Source organism: Amblyraja radiata, chromosome 21 (genome assembly GCF_010909765.2).
Source record: "Amblyraja radiata isolate CabotCenter1 chromosome 21, sAmbRad1.1.pri, whole genome shotgun sequence".
In the NCBI taxonomy this organism is placed as follows: domain Eukaryota; kingdom Metazoa; phylum Chordata; class Chondrichthyes; order Rajiformes; family Rajidae; genus Amblyraja; species Amblyraja radiata.
The window spans coordinates 31,371,197-31,389,428 of record NC_045976.1 but is presented as its reverse complement, the minus strand read 5'-3'; the positions used below and the strand labels follow the sequence as shown (position 1 = coordinate 31,389,428).

Below are 18,232 nucleotides of genomic sequence, written 5' to 3'. Positions count from 1 at the left end.
TTCAGATCCTATGGATAGTGGCAGTTGTGTAAAGAGGTATTGTTTAAGAAAATCCTTGAGATCTTCAACATTGTTTTGCTTGCCGCAAAGTTTCTGCTGGTGCCTTTGTTAATAGGCCAGGTTGATAAAGGTGAGCATATTGGTCATGGGAACATGCTTTGATGTGGATATATTTGCGACATACTTTAATAGCTGCAAAGTTTGGTTTGGAGATCGAGTTCTGTCTCAGATACAAAGGGTGTAGATGGGACCATGTTCTAAGCATTTCATCAGGATGGTTCTATTGGAGTTGGTGTTCCTTACTCCCTCCTTGACAATTGCTCTACCAGAGGCTTGTTCCTTTTTATATGCTTGGCATTGATGTCAATTCAATTTACTATGGCCTTCATCTCTGCATGGCAGTTGGAAGTGTGCATCCTTGGTGCATACTGAACCCAGCCATAATTTTGGGTAGTTTATGAAGAAGCTCAAATAATAGTACAATTCATACCAGGGAAAATTAACCTGGCCTAGAATTGTTGTCCATCTTGCAGCTGGATGGCTGGATTTGGCTGTGGACTATCTCTTCAAATTGTGATTATGACTGCTATTAGAGATGAATCTCAGCTGGGTATCTCTTGTCATGCGCTACTTATTATTCGAGGCCATGGCATAATCTGGACCCTTGGTTTCAGATTATTTTTAGAACATCGAAATGATTAACCCTTGCAATGTTGACACTTGTCCACCTTTCCTATTACGAACAAACGCTACACTGGAACAAAATCCTGAATTTGGTTGGCAAATAGTTAATAGTTTTCTTGTCTGCACCCTTTTGTTTCTAGTGGAGGCCTCAGTAACCTCTTGTATCTCTGCACACTGCCAGATCATGTGCTGAGTGTGGGCGATGAACCTCGCCAGGTACTGCTGCGAGTTTATGGCGCCATCTGCAGGTAAGTGGCAAAACCATTTAAACTCTTGGACTATTTGAAAATTGTTTCCCATATCAAATTGGGACCCCTTTAAAGAATTATCGATTCCTTTATCTTCATTTTTGCTCTGCCAACTTTCTCCACTTTTTAACGTGCTTACACTTGTAGCACTTTAATCGACTTGTCAAGTGTCTGCAAAATGTTCACTCGAACTGCATAGCTGAATACTGAAAATTATTTTTCACTCACTAGAGGGCAGAAGAATTTCTTTTAACTGGGATAAGACTCGGGGATTTGATGTATGTTAAGCTTGTTCACACCACAGAAGTGAACATTTGTTTAGCATCAGATAGACACAAAAAGCTGGAGTAGCTCAGCGGGACAGGCAACATCTATGGAGAGAAGGAATTGGTGACATTTCAGGTCGAGACCCTTCTTCAGAAAACGCCTCGATCCGAAACGCCACCCATTCCTTCTCTCCAGAGATGCTGCCTGTCCCTCCTGCATTTTGTGTCTATCTTCGGTTTAAACCAGCATCTGCAGTTCCTTCCTACACATTCGTGTTTAGCCTTGTTTTCTTATTGCTGTCCCAGTTTGTATCTGGATTGTGAAGTGCCCACAGTCTATGTACTTGCGGCAGGATTTTAATTGATAGTACCTAGCTGCAATAAAATTCTCCCTGGTTAGGAACAAGGAGAGTACTGAATTTGGATGAAGGCATATCTTTCCACATGAATTGCACACTACAGCACAGCTTTGTTCATCTAGGAATTGGAGATTGCACAAAATGAGGTCATTTGATCTATCAAGTGTGTGACCTTCTAGTGCTACATCCAGAAGACGCCTGTTTCAAGGTGTTACACCAAAAAAGGAGGTAACTTCTTAAATTGGGATTTGTGCTGTTAAATCGAAAACCATGTTTCTGTTTCCATGTTGCTATGACATACAGTGGCTTGCAAAAGTATTCATACCCCTTGAACTTTTCCACATTTTGTCACGTTACAACCACAAACGTAAATGTATTAAATGGGTATTTATGTGATAGACCGACACAAAGTGGCGCATAATTGTGACGTGGAAGGAAAATGACACATGGTTTTCAAATTTTTTTACAAATAAAAAACTGAAAAGTGTGGCGTGCAAAAGTATTCAGCCCCCTTTACTCTGATACCCCTAAATAAAATCCAGTGCAACCAATTGCCTTCAGAAGTCACCTAATTAGTAAATAGAGTCCACTTGTGTGTAATCTAATCTCAGTATAAATACAGCTGTTCTGTGAAGGCCTCAGAAGTTTGTTAGAGAACATTCGTGAACAAACAGCATCATGAACCCCAAGGAACACACCAGACAGGTCAGGGATAAAGTTGTGGAGAAGTTTAAAGCAGGGTTAGGTTATAAAAAATATCCCAAGCTTTGAACATCTCACGGAGCACTGTTCAATCCATCATCCGAAAATGGAAAATGTATGGCACAACTGCAAACCTACCAAGACATGGCCGTCCACCTAAACTGACAGGCCGGGCAAGGAGAGCATTGATCAGAGAAGCAGCATAGCAGGCCGATGGTAACTCTGGAGGAGCTGCAGAGATCCACAGCTCAGGTGGGAGAATCTGTCCACAGGACAACTATTAGTCGTGCACTCCACAAATCGGGCCTTTATGGAAGAGTGGCAAGAAGAAAGCCATTGTTGAAAAAAAGCCATAAGAAGTCCCGTTTGCAGTTTGTCACAAGCCATGTGGGGGACACAGCAAACATGTGGAGGAAGGTGCTCTGGTCAGATGAGACCAAAATTGAAGTTTTTGGCATAAATGCAAAATGCTATGTGTGGCGGAAAACTAACACTGCATATCACCCTGAACACATGGTGGTGGCAGCATCATGCTGTGGGGATCCTTTTCTTCAGCAGGGACAGGGAAGCTGGTCAGGGAGGAGGAGCCATCTTGGTGAACAGCTGCTAGCCAGCAGCCGTCCGTTTTAATTCGTTTTTTTTAATAGTTTTTAGTGAGTCCTGTTTTTTGTTTGTAGGGGATATGGACTTTTTAATGTGGGGGGTAGGTGTAAACTTTATTTCTAGGTCCCTACCTGGTCGGTGTGGCAGCCTTTTCTCCTGGCTGCCCGTCGACCCGTCCTCGTGACCTACCAGCGGGCTTGGAGCGCCGTTTCCTGGCGGGGACCGCCCAGCACCTCGGCCTCGGTGGCGGCACAGCGCTGGAGCGCTATCGCGGAGCGGAGTGGAGCGGGCGATGCCTTGCCTGGGTCGCCGCGCTGGAGCGACGCGCTGGAGCTCTGGTGAGCTGGACCGCCGAGAGCAACATCTCCGGGCTGCGGGTCTACGGAGCGGAGAGGCGGCAGTGCGGAGAGGCGGCGTGCGGAGAGGCGGCAGTGCGGAGAGGCGGCAGTGCGCAGAGGCGGCGCCAACTTTATCATCGGGAGCCTGGGAGCTTCAAACCGGCGCGGCCTTGTCGGCTTCGGCAGCCGCGGTCTCCAACCAGGAAGCGGCCGTTCCAGGTGGCCCAGCCGCCGAGAGGACTCCCCCGACGCCGGGGCAAGACCACCCGGTGAGAACGGCCAGGGACATCGGGCCTCCGTAGAGGCAATTGCGGTGGCCTCACTAGGCCTGACTTTGGGGTGAACTTGGGGTGGGGACAGGACATTGTGCCTTCCCCCACAGTGCTATCCACTGTGGGGGGATGATTTTTTTGTCTAATTGTAATCCTGTAAGTCTGTGTCCTAGATGGCTGCCGTGAAGAGAGAGTGGACGCTGGCGCGCTTTGGCTGCCGCTGCTCTCTCTTCACATTGTGTTTTTGATTTTCTGTTTTTGGATTGAACTATGTTTTTAATTTGTGTCTCTGTGATGTCTTTATTACTTATTTTATTCCGATTATATGTTTTTATTCCGATTATCTATGTAAGGTGTCCTTGAGATGTCTGAAAGGCGCCCATTAAATAAAATTTATTATTATTATTATTATGGAGTTGATGGGAAGATGGATGGAGCCAAATACAGGGCTATCTTGGAAGAAAACCTGTTAGAGTCTGCAAAAGACTTGAGACTGGGGCGGAGGTTCACCTACCAGCAGGACAACGACCCTAAACATACAGCCAGAGCTACAATGGAATGGTTTAGATCAAAGCATATTAATGTGTTAGAATTGCCCAGTCAAAGTCCAGACCTAAATCCAATTGAGAATCTCTGGCAAGACTTGAAAATTGTTGTTCACAGACGCTCTCCATCCAATCTGACTGAGCTTGAGCTATTTTGCAAAGAAGAATGGGCAAATATTTCAGTCTCTAGATGTGCAAAGCTGATAGAGACATACCCCAAAAGACTTGCAGCTGTAATTGCAGCGAAAGGTGGTTCTACAAAGTATTGACTCAGGGGGGCTGAATACTTTTGCACGCCACACTTTTCAGTTTTTTATTTGTAAAAAAATTTGAAAACCATGTATCATTTTCCTTCCACTTCACAATTATGCACCACTTTGTGTTGGTCTATCACATAAAATCCCATTAAAATACATTTACATTTGTGGTTGTAACGTGACAAAATGTGGAAAAGTTCAAGGGGTATGAAAACTTTGCAAGCCACAGTATGCTGAAGTATTTTTATGGTCCTGAGTTATCAGCTTTCATTTTACTACTTGGTTTCTCATTAAGCAATATTAGAGTTTGGGAATTGCAACATAATTTTGTGTGCTTGTGATTTCAAGTCATGTGAAAACACTCTTGTGAATAGCACCAAACAATGGACCCACTTAATACCTTTTAGTCATGTATATTTTATTCTACTTTTAGTTCTAAGATGGACAATTCTTTGCTCTGCCTATATTCCTGGCCTAAAACTCCCATCTCTTTCTTGCTTCTCTAGTGTGAAAAGCCTGTGGATATGTTTATCACACCAGAGGCCCAATACACACCTGGTCCTACTTCCCTCATTTTACTTTCAAGCCATATCCCATGTTACCCAGTCCCCAACTAAAAATAATGGCTCCTCTTGATGCATGTTCTAATGGTCCTGCAGCTAACTGATCCTGCTTTATCAATGCAGGCATCCTGCATTAATTGCTCACTACTGTGATAAGAATATGATTGGAGTTTTGTTTACTAGCTAATGATATCTCTAGTTTCCAAATTAAACTTGGGTCATTTTCTGATGTACATTTCCCATTTTTAAATTTGGCCATTCATGTAGCCACATACATTAAGCAAAATGTGCAGAAAGGGAATATATTTAGATTTGTATCTAACCTATGACATCCTGGCCATGTTTGATGTCTGGAGAGTTTTACTTTGTATCTAATTAGGGATCTTGGCAAGAGTAGTGCCCATTAGAGATGTTATACATGTCCTGGGAATGTACACTAGGATGGTGAAGTAAAACACTTTTATTGCCCATCTTGAGCTACATATTGTTCAAATGAAGAAATCTATAGACAAGGGGCAAAGGACATTTATTGTCACATGCACCAATTGGTGCAGTGAAATGTGAGTTACCAAAGTACCACTGGTGCAAATCAAAAAGGAAAATCCAAAAGCATTTGAGATGTATGAAGGGTTGGGGGTAACAAGTAAGTGCCATTTGGATCCAAAAATGCAATATGTGCTCACAGATGATGAAAGTGTAGTTTTAAAATAATATTTATTTCTATTCCCTAAAGAGAAGGATATTGTATTTGGAGAGATTTTGGGAGGATAATATTGGAATTCTGGAGCATTTTATGCATGAAGATGCTATTTGCATGCCTTTTGCAAGCTTAAAATGGGCAAAGTTACTATGAAAGGGAGGAGATGGCTGGGACCCTGATGTGTTTAATTTTGCTGCCCATGGGTGAAATAACATGATTAGAAGAAAGTTGACGTGGTGCCCTTATTCAAGCAAAGGAATGGGGATAAACCAAATAATTCATGGACTATTTATTGAGTCCGAATGAAATGACTGAAAAACATTGTAATTACTGTATTTGGAAAGGCAGGAATGCAGTGTCATTTTAGTGCGACATCCCGTTTAACCACTTGTTTTCTTTTGTTTGAAGAGGCAACAATGTATTGATGAGAGCAGTGCAGTTTATATACTTCAGTTAGGTCTTTGACAAAGGTCCATGTAGGAAACTCATCCAATGTTTGCAGCACATGGGATTCAGGGGAAGTTGGCAAATTGGATCCAAAGCCAGCTTGATGATAGAGGGTGAAATGGAAGCCTGTGGGAAGTAATGTACCACAGGCCCTAGTATTGGGACCTTTATTTATTGTCTATATCATTTCAATTATTATGAAAGTAGAATCGTGAAAATTGATTTGACATGACACAGGTGTTGGTGAGGATTGTAATTGTGGGCTTTAGGATGATATTGATCAGCTGGTAATGTGTAGGAAAGAACTGCAGATGCTGGTTTAAGTCAAAGGTAGAGTAATGGCAGATGGAATTTAATCTTGCAGTGTGGTGTCGTTTGGGAGGACTAAAGGGTCGGGCAAACATCTTGACTGATGGACAGTTCTGAGGAACAGAGGGTCCTTGGTGTATAAGGGCAGCATGGTGGTGCAGAAAGTTGCTGCCTTTCTGTGTCACAGACTTGGGTTCAATCCTGACTTTGGGTGCTCTCTGTATGGAGTTTGTTTGTTCTCCCTGTGACCATGTGGGTTTTCTCCAGGTGCTCTGGTTTCTTCTCTCATTCCAGAGACGTGCAGGTTTGTAGGTTAATTGGCTTCTGTAAATGTTTAGGATAGAACTAGTCAGAGATCACCCTAGTTTAGGATAGAACTAGGGTGATCTCTGGTCGATGTGGACTCGGTGAGCTGAAGGGCCTATTTCCAAGCTGTATCTCTAAACTAAATCTGATTCCTGAAGGTGGCAGCCTGGATTCATAATATGGTAGAAGATGCCATATGGATACATGACTGGATTAGCCAGTGAGGTTGCATAAATTAGGTTCCCATGAATTAGGCCACATCTGGAATATGGCACAGTTTTAGTCACTACAATGTAGGAGCAAGGAGAAACTGGAAATACTAGGTTTGTTTTCTATGTAGAAGAAGCTGAAGGGGTTGGGGGAGGGGGGGGGGGGGGGGGGGGGGGGGAGGCGCAGGCTTGAGGGAGGTATACAAAATTATGAAGGTCCCAAGTCGGAAAACATTAGAAATTTCAACCGACATCAGAGGTATCTAATACCAGATGACATAACTTTTGGATAAGGAGGATCTGAGAAAAATGTCTACCCCCCCCCCCCCACTCCCCATCATCCCAAGAGCATGAATGCAATCTGGAATTTATTATCTGAGAAGGTTGTGGAGGCAGGTATATCCATATTTGTTTCTAGGCGAGCACTAGAATCAGTGCATAAACCTTAGACCAAGTAAATGGGATTAATGTATAGGTAAGCACTTGATGGCATGTACATCCAAAGGACCTATTTCTATGCTGCATAATTTCTAACCTGATGCTGTTTAAATTGCTAATCTATTATCTAATGTAAACTGCCTGTTTTCAAAAGCCATTTCCAGAAAGTAGTGGTCATCCTAATGGATGTGAATTTTGCTGTTTTGACAGTAGGCATTTTTGTTGTCCCTCGCAGGGTGTGGATTCTCTGGTACTGGAGAGCGTGATGTTTGCTGTATTGGCAGAACGTGCCTTGGGACCAAGATTATATGGAGTGTTTCCGCGGGGACGTTTGGAGCAATACATTCCAGTATGAAGTTATTTCTCTCCTGTGTTACTTTTAAAATTTGAAAATTGTTCCTGCACCATTTGCAGCATCCATGTACAGTCATTCATCCTCTATGGGGATACCCTACTCATCAGAGGCCTTGCTGAACTGGTTGCAAATGGTTTACTGCATTGGGCTTGTTGACTAGAATTGGCAGTTGGAGGTGGTATTGAACCTGCTGGCATAGTAAGTGGCCAAAAATGAAATTAACTTGTGCATTCTCTTTGTAGCATGTCCTCTTATTTCTCATCTCCTTCACACAATTATTTTAAGATCTTGTTATTGTCAGTCCAGACCATGCTTCAGTATGGGTGGACCTGGTTTGTTTCCTTTGCTAACCTCTATGTTGTGCAGCTGGTGGGAGATTAGATCTGTGCAGCATTTATAGACCAGATGTGATAAAGAACTCCATGGTATATTTAAGCAATAGTGAAGCAATGTCTAAAATATTCTTTAGCATGTGGACAAGTGTCATTCCTGTATCATCTCATTGTGCATTCTTGCAAAAAGACATATTTGTTCATATTCTTCCCAATTTAATGTAAATGTTTACAACACTATGAATGGAAGCAAAACCAATTAATTTTAGTGTTCTTACTCCATTGATTGGAAGTTCTTCAGATTCTTTATGCAGACAGAACCTTTATCCTTAAAATGGCACGACATGCTGGAGTAACTCAGCCGGTCAGACAGCATTGCTGGAGAACATGGATAGGTGACGGTTTGGGTCGAGACCCTTCTTCAGACATAAAACGTCACTGTTGCACGTTCTCCAGAGATACTGTCTGACATGTACCAGATCAAAACCACCTTAAATTTGCTCATCTGAATGCTTGGAGTATATAGTATATAGCTGCTGTTTTAAAGTGTCGTTGCTATAAGATTGTCACTTTAGTGATGTCCTTGTACAACTGGGTTACACAGCATTCTATAGCATTTAGGAGTGTGCTGAATATAGCATAATGCCCAAAAGGCTGAGCAGCAGACCTTAATTCTATTATAGATATTTTAGATGGGATGGTACTGAATAATTCCTGATCCTTCACCTGTTTCAGTCACAGTGCCCTCCATAATATTTGGGACAAAGACTCATCATTTATTTATTTGCCTCTGAACTCCACAATTTGAGATTTGTACTAGAAAAAAATCAAGTGGTTAAAGTACACGTTGTCAGATTTTAACAAAGGCCATTTTTATCCATTTTGGTTTCACCACGTATAAATTACAGCAGTGTTTATACATAGTCCCCCTCCCCCATTGCAGGGCACCATAATGTTTGGGACACAGGTGTCATGTAAATGAAAGTAGCGATGTTTAGTATTTTATTGCATATCCTTTGCATGCAATGACTGCTTGAAGTCTGCGATGCATGGACATCACAAGTTGCTGGGTGTCTTCACTGGTGATGCTCTGCCAGGACAGTATTGCAGCCATCTTTAGCTTATGCTTGTTTTGGGGGATAGTCCCCTTCAGTTTTCTCTTCAGCATATAAAAGGCATGCTCAATTAGGTTCAGATCTGGTGATTGACGGCCACTCAAAAATTGACCATTTTTTAGCTTTGAAAAACTCCTCTGTTGCTTTAGCAATATGGTTGGGATGATTGTCTTGATGTAGAATGAACTGCCGGCCAATGAGTTTTGAGGCAATTGTTTGAACTTGAGCAGATAGGATGTGTCTACACACTTCAGAATTCATTTGGCTACTGCTGATGGTAGTTGGTGCCAAACTAGGAACATGTGAAACCAAAATTTTCCTGCACCTTTTAGCCCCCCATTTCTCAAGTTTCTTCTTGTAGTTGAGTGATGCCTATATTAGTGAGGTTGTGCACTTATTATGAAGGATGGGCTGGAAAGTTGCATATATTTAATGTGGCATCCTCAATCTGTCTGACTAGAGCCGTCGACTGCTGACTGAAGAGTTGGGACTTCCAGATATTTCAGCAGAGATAGCAGTAAAAATGTCTCGATTCCACGGAATGGTCATGCCCTTCAACAAAGAACCAAAGTGGCTGTTTGAGACTATGGACAGGTATGACTGACCAGAATCTGCATCAGTTTGAGTGGAGTGAATAACAGGGAAAGAGTACAGTGACCAATGCAACAGCAATTACAAAATGGGCATTCTCTTAGCTGCCTCTTTTCTAATTTACCTCTTCACAATTCTGTTGTGCTTCTAAACCTTGGATTGTCCTTTTCCAACTAATCTGGGTGGATTAGACCAGGGTTCTATTTGTAAATATACTCCTACAAATGTTGTCTTTGAATAGTCTTGCTTTGTCTTGTTGCTACTAAACATGGATATGAGCTGGTCTCTTACCACCATCACCATCCAAACCTTTTGTTCAAATAAACATACCCTCCAAACCTTTTGTTCAAATAAAAATGAGCCGATCTGAAACCAGAAAGATTGAACTGCCAATGTAAGTACCCCAACAGGGCTACTGTTGCCGTGAAGCCAAATGGATTTGATAAATTGTTAAGCGCAATGCAAGGAAAAATAGTAGAACTCGTTTGCTGTGCATTTTATATGACCGGATCTAGACCTGGAAATGTGTAAATTCCTTATCCTTTACAGAACCCAAATTGGAGCATTGATTGAAAGATGCTTGTATGTGGCAGGTCATGTCTTATTAACTTGATAGAGTGTTTTATTGAGGAGGTGATGAAGGAGATTGAAAGTGATGAAGGAGATTGTTGGCAGTGGATTTTAGTTAGGATTTGATAAGGCCCCTCCGGGTAGGCTGATCCAGCAGTTAAGATGTAGGGGTTTCATGATGACTTGGTCATATACATTCAGAGCTGGTGTACTGATAGGAGGGTTGTGATGGATGGTAGATATGCTGGCTCTAGCTCTGTGACCAATGGAGTTATGCAGGGATCTATGCTGAGACCCTTGCTGTTTGTGATATGGAGATGCAGGTGGTGAGGAATGCTGTCGGAAGATACAGCGGGATATAGACCAACTGCAGAAATGGATGGGGAAATATCAGATCGAGTTTAACCGGAGCACTTGTGATGTGTTGCAATGTGGGAGGATGAATGTAAGGAGAGAGTATACAGTTAATGGCAAGATCCTTAACAGCATAGATATGCAATGGGATCCTGGAGTTCAAGTTCATAGCTCTTAGAGGTTGGCAGCATAAGAAGATAGTGTGGTTAAGAAGGCGCATGGTATGCTTGCCTTCATTGCTAGGGGCATTGAATATAAGAGTCAGGAAGTCATGATGTAGCTCTATAGAACTTTGGTTAGACTGCATTTGGAGTATTACATACAGCTCTGGTCATTCCATTACAGGAAAGATGTGGAGGCTTTGTTGAGGGTTTACCAGAATGCTGCCTGGATTAGAGGGTTTCGGCTGCCGAAAGAGGTTAGATATACTTGGATTGTTTTCTCTGGAACAACAACGATTGAGGGGAGACTTGATAGAGGAATATAAAATTGAGATGCATAGGTAGGGTAGACAGTCAGAACCTTTTTCTCCCAGAGTGGTAATAGAGGGAATAGGTATAAGATGATAGGAGGAAAGTTTAATGGAGACGTGAGGGTCTTTTTTTTGAGTGGTGGGGTCCTGAAACACACTATGAGGAGTGATAGTGGAAGCAGATGTGATAGTGGCATTTAGGAGGCTTTTGGATAGGCGCATGGAAGTGCAGAATATAGAGAGATATGGATCATGCACAGGCAGATGAGATCAGTTTAACTTGGTATCATGTTCAGCACAAACACTAAGAATGCCTTGCTGCTATCATGCAGAACCCAGGTGAGACTGCATCTGGAGTATTGAAGTGAAAATGTGTCACTTGGATCCATAGAGGAGTGAAATCAAGAGTCACCAAAATGATTAAGAAGGAACTGCAGATGCTGGAAAATCGAAGGTAGACAAAAGTGCTGGAGAAACTCAGCGGGGGGGGGGGGGTCTGGGAAGAAGAAAGGAAGAGGAGGAGCCAGAGGACTGAGGGAGAGCTGAGAAGGGGAGTTCATCCACTCTAAACCCACTGACTCCCATGGCTATCTAGACTACACTTCTTCCCACCCTGCTTCCTGTAAGGACTCCATCCCCTACTCCCAATTCCTCCGTCTACGCCGCATCTGCCCCCAGGATGAGGTGTTCCACACCAGGGCATCGGAGATGTCCTCATTCTTCAGGGAACGGGGGTTCTCCTCCCCTACTATAGATGAGGCTCTCACCATGGTTTCTTCCATACCCCGTGACACTGCTCTCTCTCCCCATCCCCCCCCCCCACTCATAACAAGGCCTCACCTTCCACCCTACTAGCCGTCACATACAACAAATAATCCTCCATCATTTTCGCCACCTCCAACATGACCCCACCACTCGCCACATCTTCCCATCTCCTGCTTTCTGCAAAGACCGTTCCCTCCGTAACCTTGACTTCTCCAATTTCTGGTAGCCCTTACTGTCTCCTCCCCTTCTCAGCTCTCCCTCAGCCCTCTGGCTCCTCCTCTTCCTTTTTTCTTCCCCCCCCCCATGTCGGTCATGAAGTTGTATTTGAGGCGGGGGCTGTGGGGTGAACGGGCCGAGCGGCCTGGAGCCGGGGGAGGGAGAGGCCTAGTCCTTGCACCGGGTCCTGCATGGTGAATAGAAAATAAGGTAATGAAATGAAGGGTGAGCCTTTCGAATGATCATTTTGAATGGCGGAGGTTTGAAGGGATAAATGTCCATCTTTATTTTTGCTTCAAAAGATTGTCTGATGCAGGCTTAATCGGGGGCGAGCCAGTGGTCTTGTGTTCATCATTTAAGTAGTTTTATTAAAGACCATCTCTCTCCTCTTGTTAAGGTATCTCAAGCAGATAATGGGATTGACATTCGTCAGAGAGGCACATGTGAAAAAGTTTAATAAACTGAAGACTTTCAACCTGCCAGGAGAGTTGGCGAGTTTAAAGTAAGAATTTAACTTTACTTTAATCATTGCTTTATTATTTGACCAGACAATAATCGGAGGATGTTGGTCATTGTAGGTGTAAATGGTAGGGAATTGAAGAATGTAGGTGTACAGAGGGATCTGGGAATAACTGTGCACAGTTCCCTGAAAGTGGAATCTCATGTAGATAGGGTGGTAAAGAAAGCTTTTGGTGTGCTGGCCTTTATAAATCAGAGCATTGAGTATAGAAGTTGGGATGTAATGTTAAAATTGTACAAGGCATTGGTGAGGCCAATTCTGGAGTATGGTGTACAATTTTGGTCGCCTAATTATAGGAAGGATGTCAACAAAATAGAGAGAGTACAGAGGAGATTTACTAGAATGTTGCCTGGGTTTCAGCAACTAAGTTACAGAGAAAGGTTGAACAAGTTAGGGCTTTATTCTTTGGAGCGCAGAAGGTTAAGGGGGGACTTGATAGAGGTTTTTAAAATGATGAGAGGGATAGACAGAGTTGACGTGGAAAAGCTTTTCCCACTGAGAGTAGGGAAGATTCAAACAAGGGGACATGACTTGAGAATTAAGGGACTGAAGTTAAGGGGTAACATGAGGGGGAACTTCTTTACTCAGAGAGTGGTAGCTGTGTGGAATGAGCTTCCAGTGAAGGTGGTGGAGGCAGGTTCGTTTTTATCATTTAAAAATAAATTGGATAGTTATATGGATGGGAAAGGAATGGAGGGTTATGGTCTGAGCGCAGGTATATGGGACTAGGGGAGATTATGTGTTCGGCACGGACTAGAAGGGTCGAGATGGCCTGTTTCCGTGCTGTAAATTGTTATATGATTATATGGTTATTGGCAGAAACTTGAGGTTAATACTTTTTCATCTTTTCCTGTTCTTTCTCACTCTCAGAAATCAATGTCATATGCTAATTTAGTGATTTTTTTAAAATCCCTCTCTTTCAGGTCGCTTCTTGAAGCCACATGGTCACCTGTGGTTTTTTGTCATAATGATGTACAGGAAGGTAAAGGTGTAGAATAAATAAGTATTCTATCGGGGGGGCTTTTAATTGACAGAATGAGCAGCTGAGCTGTGACAGGCTGCAGTATCAACCAAATGTTTTGCAATTAGTTCTGGTCAATTATTGTTCAGAGCTATATTGTTCCCTTAGTAGTGTGTCTGAACACATTACTGTTCTGTAGTAATGCAAGGCAAATGACTGAGGTCTTTTGGGACCAACGACCATGGTTCTGTTGGCTTTATAATAGTTAAAGTCAGGGGAGGTCCAGAAGTTAACATTTTGAATTGGGACAGTGCCAACCTTGATGGTATTAGACAGGAACTTGGAGTAGGATGTTTGCAAGTAAAGGGATGTCCTGAAAGTGGGTTGCTTTTAAAAGTGTGGTGAGGCTTCTGGACACACCCTAAGGCTAACATGAAATTTTGAGCTGTTTGAATTTGGAAGAATCCAGACAAAGAATCGAAGCGCAGATCTAAGGCTGCTTGATAGCCCTCTCAATTCCTCCTTCCATTTGTCATAGTTATACAGCACAGAACTAGGCCCTTCAGCCAAACCAACCAAGATGTTCATCCCACCTGTCTGTGTTTGGCCTATAGCCCTCAACCTTTCCTATCCATGTACCTGTTCAAATGTCTTTTAAATATTGTACTAGTACTGGTCTCAACTACCTCCCCTGGCAGTTCGTTCCAGATACCCACCACCCTCTGTGTGGAAAAAGCTGATCCTCGGGGTCCTATTAAATCTTTCCTCTCTCACCTTGAATCTATATTCTCTGGTCTTGATTTCCCCTCTGCCAGGTAAAAGACTGTGCATTCACCCTATTTATTCCCCTCATGGTATTATATTTTTAAAAGATCACCCTTTAGTCTCCAGCCCTCCATGGAATAAAGTCTTAGCCTGCTCGACCTTCAGCTCGGGCCCCCAGTCCTGGTAACCTTCTCATAAATCTGCTCCTCACTCTTTCCAGCTATGACGTCCTTCCTGTAGTAGGGTGACCAAAACTGAACCCAAAGGTAACATAATGTTCCAACTTCTATACTCAATACCCTGACTAACCTGGATGGATCCCTGGTTGCACCTCCTGCGGTTCCAAGGAAAAATACCTGGAAAGAGGTGGTTTGGGTTGGGTTGGAAGGGATGAGTGAACCAAGGAATTAAGGGAGTGGTCCCTATGGAAAGGGGTAGAGACATGGTACATTGATGAGAAAAAAATGAAACCCCTCAAAATCCATGTACCTATTCTAAATCAGTATGGAGAAGATTCTTGAAATGTTGCTGAATGCTTTCTCTGATTTACCTTGTTTCCCCTTTTCAAGGTAATATTCTCTATTTGGCGGACAAAGACGCAACATCCACAGATAAATTGATGCTGATTGATTTTGAGTACAGCAGCTACAACTACAGGTAATGACCTCTGAGCTATTAGGCTAAGATCCGAAGTCTCCAACACGAGCATGGGTACCAAAGATTTACACAAAGGGCTGGAGTAACTCAGCGAGTCAGGCAGCATCCCTGGAGAATATGGATAGGTGTCAGGCTGGATACTTCAGACAAGTGACCAAGAAACACTCCTCCCTCCTTCCCCAATTTCCTCCACCCCCTCCCCAAAAACCACAGATAAGTACGAACTGGAAACCACCAGTACATTCTGGTTTTGGCGATATTAGCTAGAGCCAAGCCATATTTGCAGGTGACATAATCTTGTTCTGGACAGGCTATTTATCGTTTTGGTCATGCAACTAGGTTGGATCTGACCACTGCCCTCAATGGCAATCACTCTTTGGGGGCTTAACTATTAGCTTTCCCTGGTTGGGGAGGAGTGATGGGGCTATGGGTTGCAATGGGAATCTGGGTTCCTGTTGGAGGGCGAGCGCGGGGGAAAGGGAGGACTGCTGCTTAACGTGTACCTTCTGCCTTGTCTTTGTTCGCAGGGGCTTTGACATTGGAATCACTTCTGTGAATGGATGTATGACTACACTTATGATCAGTGGCCTTTCTTCAAAGCTAATATGGAGAATTATCCCAACCGACAGCAGCAGGTATTGACAACAGCAAGCTGGTCTTTGGGTATCTACACAAGGTGAAAAAGGAAGGGAAATTCTTCCTCTTACCACAACATCTGGCATTGGTCACACAAGTCAATGTTAGGCCTCTAAAGAAACGCTTTCAGAAGCTGTTTCTTGATTCTGAGAATCTTGCCATCAGGAATTCTTCATGTCTCAAAAACATTCATGGCCAACTTCCATTAACAGCAAATGTGATTTGTCTACTTCATTAAATAACTTTAAACTCTTATTTCTCCTCAGCTTCACTTCATCAGACATTACCTTTCTGAATATTCAGGGAATAAAGGGGACTCGGTGCATGATGATCAGTTGAAAATTGAAGAAGAGATGATCATTGAGATCAACACGTTGGGCACTTGTATGGAATAATCAGGGGGTTAAGTTAGTGAGAGGTTTTATAACAGTGGGGATATAAGGATGGTGAGGCTGGCAGCTAAACTGTGCTTTTCTGCACAAGTAACTGCTAGAATCTAAAGATTGGTGGACTTGGCAGATGCTGTTTAATCTACTCTCCATGTGAAACCTGAAGACCTCTTACTCTTCTTATGAGGTAGATGTTCATGCTAAATGGAGTCATGAGCCATGGTAGCAAGATTGAAAGCCCCAGAGGGCACTGACCTTTTAATACAGAAAATGCTAAAGCACATCTTGGGTAGTAAGAGTTATAGCCTCTGTTTTGTATTTCATGTTGAACAAAGTAGAGTGAGGCCTTTCCTGGAATATATTTCTTATCTGCCTCGGTGATTTTTGCCTCCCATGAATACTTACAGTGCAGCTCCAACCTCTTGCCACACTCTCACCTTTACGTTTACAGTCTCACTGCCTCACTGCTTCCCCTCCCTCCCAACCACTTTCAGCTCCAAAGTACCTCTCCAACCCGTTTAAGGAGACTGGAGAACACTGACCTAAAGCTGTGTATTACTCGTAGTAAAACTCCTCTAGTGCTGTTTTACAGTGACCTGTGCATGATGTTTGGGATGGATTGTTGACAATATTGCTGGAGAAACTGAGCGAGTGAGGCAGCATCTATGGAGTGAAGGAAATAGGCAATGTTTTGGGTCGAGACCCTTCTTCAGACAGGATTGATTAGTTGTTTGTCAGTAATAACGCCAGATTTAGAATGAAATTGTGGGAAGTTGGGCCAATGAAGGTTTTTTTTTCTGTTTTAACTAACTGATGCTATGTATTACTTTCTTAAGGTATGCCCTAGCCTCTCACTACCTGTGGGCACTCTGGGCTATTATACAAGCAAAGCTTTCCACAATTGAGTTCGGTTACATGGTGAGTTATGTGTGTCTGTGTGTCTTTCTGCCTCTCATTACACACTACCTCATCTTTTTTGTCTTCCCATTCTTGTGCATAAGTTAAGAGAGGACAGGAATGGGGTTATACATTGGCAAGGGATGTGAAATGGCTAACCGACATGAGTAAATGGTTCTTTTCTGGATTGGCAATCGGTAGCTAGTGCAACTATATATAATCTACAGTTTTGATCGGGATGAAATGACGGGCATTTGCTGATGAGACAAAGTGGGTTAGCAAGTTGAAGAGTGCACAGCTCACAAAGGATGTAGTGAGTGGGAGATGAAGTGGGAGATGAAGACTGCTGTGGGAAAATGGGGTTATCTATTTTGGATGAAAGTTTGGAAAAAACACAATATAACAACGTGAAAACTGTTGTAAATGGTTTGGGGAGTGGAATACGTGAAAAAGTTAATATGCAAGCAGTTGGGAAGGTTGGTGGGATCCTGGTCCCTTATGTGAGAGGTATGGGGTGTGGAGATGGTACAGAGAAAGTTCATTCAGAATATCCCCAGATGAAATAGTTGACAAATGTTGAAAGAGGCCATCTTCCCTTGTGGGGGTATCTGTAACATGAGCATATTTTGAATAACGGCCGCTCATTTTGGACAGAAAATAGATTTCCTTCTCTCATAGGGTGGAGACGATGTCTATGTCACCTAAAATATATTCCGACATTTGCACTGAAGATGAGGTGGAATGGGGGAAAATTGATGTTGATGCCAAGAGTTTGTCAGCCATGATAGTACTGAATCGTGGAGGATGAACAATTGACCAATTTAGCCTGCTCCTGCACCTTGTTTTCCCATCCTTGCCTGCCCTCCTGCCTTGCACTGTCCCTCCCCTCCACCACAGCATCCTCCCTTGACTGGCTCACCCACTCACTTGCTTCCCACTTTATAAATTGGAGATGATTCTGCTTTGTGCTCTCTGAAGAACTAAGGTGATGTCTCTTTTGTTTCAGGATTATGCCCTGTATAGACTGGAAGCCTACTTTGATCAGAAGAGAATACTTGGTTGACTTGCTGTACAGTGCTAGCACTGCTTGGAATTTAGCACGTTTCTGTTATTAATTATTTTTTAAAATTGCATTTTGCTTCAAATTAGTCCAGGACCATTTTAAACCTGATCAGTGACTGCACTTTGAAATCACACAAATGTAGTTCGATGAACTCGAATCACAGACTAAAAATGGTGATCATGGACTTCTTGGAAGGGCTGTGGTTGAGAAAGTTAATCTCCAGTCCTGTGAAACCCTGGGTCACAGATGATCGTGCAGGAGCTTGTAGCAATATGTTTCTTGTGTGTGTTCTTGTACTGTGTATCTCCGTCCTCATGCTCCAGCTGTC

The 18,232-nt window shown here is 43.0% G+C and overlaps 1 pseudogene; it reads left to right on the top strand.

Annotated features, from left to right (window-relative positions):
* The first annotated feature begins 822 nt into the window (after positions 1 to 822).
* LOC116985280 lies at positions 823 to 17,962 on the top strand (annotated as a pseudogene).
* The last annotated feature ends 270 nt before the right edge of the window (positions 17,963 to 18,232 follow it).